Source organism: Miscanthus floridulus, chromosome 3, assembly GCF_019320115.1.
Source record: "Miscanthus floridulus cultivar M001 chromosome 3, ASM1932011v1, whole genome shotgun sequence".
NCBI classification, from domain to species: domain Eukaryota; kingdom Viridiplantae; phylum Streptophyta; class Magnoliopsida; order Poales; family Poaceae; genus Miscanthus; species Miscanthus floridulus.
The window spans coordinates 53,008,289-53,017,033 of NC_089582.1; positions in this window are offsets into that span (position 1 = coordinate 53,008,289).

Below are 8,745 nucleotides of genomic sequence, written 5' to 3' on the forward strand. Positions count from 1 at the left end.
TTGAATAATAGTATACCATTGGCTATAAAAAAGTATGTACTATGTGCTTACACATTGGTTGTCTTGAAAAAAATGGTATTCCAAATCTATGTTATATATTTTTATATCAACAATATCGGGAATATTATTTTCAACTTGTTATATTTACCTCGGAGGACATACACGCCATTTTAGGGCCAGGGTTCATGGTAATAAAAAATATGGCAATTTTTTACTGTTGACCTAATCTATTATTTCTTGAAAGACGTCCCAAGACAACCATGGTACAACCCGTAAAAAATACATATAACATATTAAAAGGTAAGCAACGGTGGAGGGAGGGGGGCATGCGCCCCCTAATTTCTATCGCAAAAAAGTATACGATGTCCATGGCCTACTTTGTGGTAGAGGCCATCTAAGATCGTATGGAATGTTTCTCTCTTCGGACGACAAGTGGATCTAACAACTAGTTTCTCTCTACTTTTTTCTGAAAGTGCTTGTAGTTTTGTGCAATTAACTCTTAAAAAAATTCTGCATTTGCATAGATGCTATAACAATTAATTTTTCTATTTTGTATAAGGCTTACGAATTTTGTCCTCCAATCAATTGGAACAAGGGGGACGCTGTGTTGTACCTGTTTAAGGAGGTCCGGGTGACTCCTTTTTGATATACACAGGGGATGGCCCCTACAAATGAAGACACGTTCAGGGTGTCCTTCTAGACAACATGTACATCAAATAAGTTATTGACATAATTGTCTCTAATATAATATGTATCTTATTTAAGATCCTTCGTGAAACAATGAATGGAATCGCTTAAGGACCCAACCCAGGTGATTTCTTTTAACCCCATGTGTATGAATTTATAACCCTTGAGTTCGTTGTTTGCGAGGTGAAGTGACAAACAGAAAAATGAGAGGAATTAGTTAGATTTCCGGGTGATGGATTGTTTGAACATGTTAGTGAAGTGGAAGCAGGAAACATAAAAATATAAACTGGGTACGTGTGCCTGTGCTCAGTGGCAGAGGCGGGGGTTCGCAGGGGCATTGCACCCCCCCCCCCCCCCCCCGACATATCACAACAATTTTAATTTTATTTATATTAAGAGGAAGAATATAATAAAATTATTGTCATATACACTAATACAGTTATTAATCTTTTTAGATAATAAAATAATACAAAGTAAAACTAGATAATAAAATTATCCTATGAGCACCTCCTTAAGTTTGAGACCATATATCTCGAGGTTTACAAAGTTCTTAGCTGTCTTGCTATCAAGGGCTGTCGCCTACTACTTAAAGAATAGCATCTTTGATCCTATAATACATATAAGAAAATACGAGCACTCGCACAAGTTGGATTTTTTGGCTGGCCCCTTATGCGTAATTCCTAGCTCCGCTCCCTAGTTTGCACGGATCAGATCGTCTAGACAAAGTGTGCAGTCCCTCGTCACTCTCAGTTTGCATTGTGCAGAAGCATAAATAGTGTATCCATTTGCACCAACAATATGTTCCTAGGCCATGGCAAAGTGAACGATTGGGTTTGCTACCTCCGCTGCCACTTACCAGACTAGTCCAGCAATAATCTTTCTAAGAATCTCCCTCTCAACTGGAGCTTTAGATGTGTTGTACCTCACGAAAGAGACGCTGTCGAAGTTCAAATCTACAAATTCTGTGTGCGAGATCCACAAGCTGCACATATCCAATACCAGAAATATCCACTTCTATGACGAAAATCTTAATGACGAATTCGAAACCGTTATAAAAAATCACTTTTTATGACGAAAATTTTGGTTTCATCATAGATCATCGGTGACGATCCTCGAACCCCCCTTATCTATGATCAAATCGGGCATCGTCACAAAAAAATGTCACAGAACAGCACAAAGTTTGGTCATAGATCACTCGCGCTACTGTTCCTTCTCATCTGTGATGATCTTAATCAGAACTGTGACAAACAAGGCTTTGTCATTGAACTAATTACTGATCTATGACGAACAATAATTGATCTGTAACGACGACGCTTCGTCATAGATCTCCACACGGTACTTTCTCTATCCGACGTGTACTTGTGGGACCTACGGTTACTCATATGTGACGTTTGCAATTTGTCATAAAAGTCTCTGCTCGATCCTTTCTCCATGCGACGTGTACCTGTGGGACCCTTCTCTATCCGATCTGTGGGACCCGATGGCTTATGTGTCACGTGTACCTATGGGGCCTTTCTCCATCTCCATCCGACCTATGGGACCTGACGTCTTGCGTGTCACTTGTGCTTTATGGACCCTTCTCCATCTGACCAGTGGGACCTGACAACACCTTTCTCCATCTCCATCCGACCTATGGGACCCGACGGCTTGCATGTCATGTGTACCTGTAGGACTCTTCTCCATCTCCATCCGACCTATGGGACCCGATGGCTTGCTGTCACTTGTTGACCCTTTCTCCATCCAACCTGTGGGACCCGATGGCTTACGTGTCACTTGTGGACCCTTTCTCCATCCAACCTGTGGGACCCAATGGCTTACGTGTCATGTGTACCTATGGGACCTTTGTCCATCTTCATCCGACCTGTGGGACCTGATGGCTTGCGTGTCACTTGTTGCCGCCGGGGTTTAATAAATTCAAACTAAAAAAAACTGAGACCTAGGAGTCAAACCCGAGACCTAGAGCAAGAAATAGACCATCTTCACCATTGCACTAGACGCCTAGTTGTGTTGACATGTCTTTGGAGTAGTATATGTTCTATGTGTGGACAAGTTGACTTATATATTGGATATATCCCCTGCAAGTAGAAACAAATCTGTGCCCGTTGGACTTGCAGCGGTGGCAGCAATGAAGGATCCTCAGTGTCCTGTGGTGGCTCAGGCGTCCTTTTGGAGGCTAGGCAGCGGGTATTCCTAGTGGAGCGCGGTGGCATTGGCATTCGTGTCTATCGTGTGCCACGACAGAGGCGACATATCCGATCCGTAGGTCTCCTTTCTCGCCTTTTCCTGTTCGCTTCACTGTTTTGGTCCTTGCTTGAACATGAGGTATACAAGAAATATTATAGCATTTTAGATCTGGTTAGGCCAATGATGATGAAAAGAACTAGGAGGTGGCACTAGTTGGTTTTCTGCCGATGCGTGTCACTTGCAGATCTGTCTAGGCAAACAAACAGGCCCTTCGCTTCTGCCTTAAACTATTTTTTCTGTCCAGTACTTGCTTGATTCTATATTTCTGTTTCGTATGCTCTAGTGCCACCAATGAGTCCTTATGGTAGTTTGAACTTGTAACATATCTGAGGCCACATTTTTGTACCAATGATGTCTACATGGCTATTGGATGTATTAGGATGCAGCTCATATGTTTGCTTTATGTGTCTTCTCCTTGTTGACAACCAAGTTATCCATTTGGTTCCAAACAAGATGAAGGCATCGAAAGCAAATCAATGCTTTGTGTCCATCATTCACATGACTAAGGCCACAAATGTCTAAGCTGCACATGTTGCTACTGATGCCAATGATGATCACTACCACTTGTTCACTAACATTCTACTTGTGAAAACTGAGGCAGCCTGTTCGGGTTGTGCATATTTGAGATGAGTCTTCACTGCTATGTTGTGTTTAATGGCGATGAGCTAGGAGTTTACTACATGTGGCCTGACTGTCATAGACAAGTTCATAGGTTTCGTGGTGCTTGTTATAAAAAGTACAACTCCTATGAAGAAGGAATTGCTTCCTTCAAGTCAAGAACCAACTCAAATCCAGCCTTAGCTCATGATGATGACTTCTATCTTGAAAACCCAATAGTTGCTCCACACTCTTTGTCCTTCAAAACTGTTGTAATTGTAGTCCTCTTAATCTTTGTCTGTCTCCTATGGAAAAAGCTATGAGCTCATGTACTGATTGTAAGTGTGATGGCTAGACTTGATTTAGCTAGAATTATAATGGTTACAGCTCCATTAACTGCTACTCTAGTTTGGTGCTACTCTAAATTTAGATGAGGTCGTACCATGAAAATTATTATTGGTTGTTAAAGTTGCACTTTGGTATGAGTTGTGAACTTCACTGATGGATCTTTGTTGGATTATTTTCCTCCTTAGTGATATCATTACTGAGCAAGCTCTCATCCTACTGCATGCACACTGACAAAATGGAGGAGGCCCTCAACAAGAGGAATGCACTGGCCAGCCTCATGGACGATGTCTTTGTCAAGATCCTCCGCCGCCTCCCCACCTACTCCTTGTTCTACTACAAATGTGTCTGTCGCTCCTAGAAACACCTCATCTCGGGCAACCATAAGTTGATGCCCCGGACTGTGGCCGACTTCTTCTATGATGGAATCTACGGCCAATGAAACTTCACCAGCATCACCAGTGTTTACCCCTCCTTGTCCTTCTTGCCTTTCACCATGAATAATGTAGCTATCTTAGATTGCTGCAACGGCCTCATCCTATGCTGGTGCCTTGGGGCTGATGGATACCGCTATGTTGTCTGTAATCCGGCAACCCAGAAGTTATAGGTACTACCACCTAGAATCCATTTTGTTGGTGAGGCTCGATTGGGGTTCAATCCAACAGCCTTCTTGCACTTCCATGTGTTTGAATATATGGAGGAGGATGGTCAATGCGTGGGTGTGGACATCTACTCATCTAAAACTACAGTATGGATCTTTAAGAAATCTAAATGGGGCGAGGAGGCTGAGTGGACATTTTCAAAATCAGCAACTATGTTTTTTAACAGTTGTCTGCACTATATTGGGTTCTGCGAGAGTTACCATCGTATACTTGCTGTGGATATGGAGGGAAAGGCATGGATAAAAATTCCTAACATGCCACATGGTTTTTCACGCTCCATCCATTAAGCTCAGGGTCACTTGTGTCAATGTACTGTTGGTGGTCGTAATATGTTCGAGCTTTCAATCTGGATCCTTGAAGACTATGGTACTAATAATAAATGGACATTGAAGCATACTATTAGCCTGCATAAGTTGTTTGGAAAGACTAAGAAACAAATGGGTTACTTTGATTTTGAGTTGTGCTACACAACGGTTATAGTTCACCTAGAATGGAATTTGGTTTTCTTTGTTGGGGTTGGGGTGGAAAGAGTCGTCATCGCATATAACATGAACAACAGAAAAGTTCATGTCATCCCTACACATTACATTCCGTATGGTAGACGCGACATCCTGCTAGAAATCATCGACAGACCTTACTATCTTCCCTATGTTCCCTTGTTCTTGGAGTTGGAGTCACTAGCAAAGTAGTAAATAAATCTACATTTGATGTATCTCTCTGTCATGACATGTTTAAATGGTCAATGTTGTTTGATTGTCTATGGACATGTTAATTTCCTCTTGGATGGATATTGTCATTATTTTGCAGCAACTTTAACTTGTTTGTAATGTAAGCTAAGGTCTATGTAGTGTGTCAGACGCGTTCAAACCTACAGAGGTCGGACTGTCTTGCATGTGTAGTAACATTTCAACACCAATAGCTCCTCTATAGTGTGATATATTAACCGCCATGATCTCTTCTACAACTCCGCTTGTTTTTCTTCCTTCCCCGAGCCCTCCCAACCCGCTGCAAATCTAAAATCATCAGGAACGTGCAGTTGTCTTCTCCAAACCTACTTCACTCTTAGCCACCGCCATGGTGAAGGGCGAGCCTTCTGTGAAGCGCGTATGGGAGGGGGATGACGCCGTGCCCGTGGTGAAGGAGGATGTCACCGTGCTTGTGGTGAATCAAGATGAAGCTCTGGTGGATCCCTTTGGAGATGGAGACGATTGGGCTATTGGCATGATGAGTAAGGCTTTCTTGAAGATCAAGCATGTGCTACAGAACACCGGTCTGGGCACCCTCAACCTACCTTGAGAGGAAAAGGTGAGCAGTTATGTCTTCATTTTTCACCAACTCGTCAATGCCCTGGAAGAACTACTAGCCTACCTGAACAAGAATTGCACGGACAACGCGGAGTATAATCTCTCCTGCTACTAGAGCCAGGTAGATGGCTATGACACTAGCATCATGACATAGGGAATCAGCATTGCCCACAACACCAAGAAGCACTGGCGCAACCTGGTTCATGCCGATGCTGAGCAGGTGGCCAACCGCATCACCGCTAATGAGCAAAAGGGCCTCATGGCTATAGAGGAGGAGGACGATGACGTTGATACCAACGACGATGATGAGGATGAGGACAGTGATACCGACGATGAGTAGAAGAGTAAATAAAGTTCTATTTGATGTATCTCATATTGCATTTGATGTATCTTCCTTATATTGGAAGTACGGATGGAGTACATGTTGTTACTCTTTTCTTATGTTGTTACTCTTCCTTATGTATCTTCCCTTGCATTATATGTCAGATGCGTTCAAATGTATAGAGGTTTTGATTTGTGAAGTCTAATTTACATGTCTTTTCTTTTGTTAAACTTTATATTAGGTGGGTTAAACTCTGTTGAGGTTGGTGTAGATCATGTCCTTTGGTCTTTGGTCAATTGGTAGCCAATTTCTAGCCCTTGTTGGTTGGTTTTGCCTATAGGTTTCTTTTTGGTACTCTTTCTGATCTGTAGTATGGTAAACATGCATAACAGAATTCATCTGATCAAGTCTCGCATCGATGTAATGCCTAACGGAAGAGCCACATTGCTATTCAAATTTTACAGCACACGCAAGAAAGTCCAAGCATCGTAAATTTGATCGGGCCGGACACATCTCACGTTATACAGGGAAACCTGTTTCATATGAATACATTCGTTGAGTCCCTAAAGGAAACAAATAAAATTGAAACTAGTTACATGTTCGACCCGTTCAAATTTATGATGCTCGGATTATTAGGCGAGCAAACGGTTTATGAGAAATAGGTAAATGTCATTTCATCGAATATACTAGAGGGACGTGGTCAGGGGAAAAGTTGTGATCCTTTGTTGTAGAGTACACATCTGTGGTATGGTAACTAGTTGGCATCTATAAGCATGATTTCGGTTAGTGTCAATCAACGGAAGGGCAAAGCCACTCATGACTACTACTACTACTAATACAAATGTTGTGACTGAGTGCACTCCGTACGCAATATTTTTACTCATAGCTCTATACTATATAGTGTCTGACGAGATCAAATGTGCCGCATTTGGACTTTCTTGCAAGCGCAGTAAAATATGAGCTTGAAGCGAATGCAGCAGGAAAACTGGACACAAGAAGTGAATTGAGAAAAGAGCATTTCTTGGAATTTATTAACATGTCACTTATTTTAAGTAGTCACCCTATGTTGTCGACATTCCTTAGCATCTTTTACTAAGTTGTCATCCCTAGTGTTGGTGCAAGAAATGCTTGTTGGTACTACCTAGTGCCACTTCTAGAATGACACTACCAAGTACTTTAATATTTAATGTGACTAGAAAGAATATATATAAATGAAAGGAATCTGCAAGCGCACAGATAATATTCCATTATAGCACTTTACTCGAGAGTATTCTAGGTATCGTTATTTATATTTTTACCACAGGGAAGGTCTGGCAAGGACATGTATTGATAACTTATGCTATTGATGGAGAAGTAAACTATAACCAATATTCTACTCATAACAGGGGTAAGTCAAGAGAATAATGGGTATGATAAGTAATGATCAATGATAATTAATCACTTAGAGTACTCCTTTTTATGGCATTAGCATGGTTAACTAGAATATTAGAGGAATAATTCCTAAGTCATTCTTAATTACAAGTCAAAGCATACATTGATTAGTGTAATTACACCTAGTAATCATGGCTAAGATCAACTTCATATCTACACACAAGGGATATTACTAAGGAAGATTAAAAATAGAGCTTGTCTTCCTTCATAACTAGATCCTACTTATATACATATATTCAGAGAGTGGACTACAAAGGACTCAACAAGATTGTCACATCCACGATTTACCACATGGCCCAGAATATAGGGTGTATCCACAGGTAAACAACTGAAAGGTCCTAATGGCTAGAGGGGGGGGGGGTGAATAGCCTATTAAAAATTTCTATGACAACACTTAGCAAACCGGTTAGACAAATATGAGGCAAAGCGAGTGTTGTGCTAGCCTACTAAAAATGCAAGCCGCCTACCACAATTCTAGTTTCTATAGTCTCTATCCACACAATGGCTATGTGATGAGGACATGACACCCATGCTTACACCCATGTTTGGCACATGGTTAGGAGGGGTAGGAGGCCAGCAAGTGTATCCAAGTCAAGAAGGAGGCCCAAGGCTAATTCGGTTCGAGTCCCCAAGGTGGAGGCCCAAAGCAACTCAAGTTCGAGTCTGCCACGGCCTCTAGGACCAGTCTGCCTTAAACTGGTCACCTAGTACGCATCCTGACCCTATTTTCAATGATCCACATATGGTTGAAAAGATAATTTGATAAGGAAGCCAATGCAAGTGGTCTCATATAAAAATCCCTTCGGAAAAAACAGAAATCGTCAAAACAAGTCAGCATCCAGAATCTAACAGGGTGCTACGACACCGTCTTTTGGTCCGTTGGACCGTGTATCGTGTTTGGGCCCATTAGGGGACGTGTCCAGGGGGGTGACGCCCAAGACTCTATAAATAGCAGCCTTCGCTCTCCTTAGGGTTTGTGTTTTGTTTAGTTCTTGATTTCCTCATGAAACAGACATCATTTTGCTACAACTGTGCCGCCAAGGTTGCTTGCTATGAATCAGGGCCCCGGTTCTTGATCTTGTTCGCCTGTGGTGATTAGTCCTTTTGAATAAAGACTTGAACTCCTTCTCATTATCATAAGCCTCACATTTAT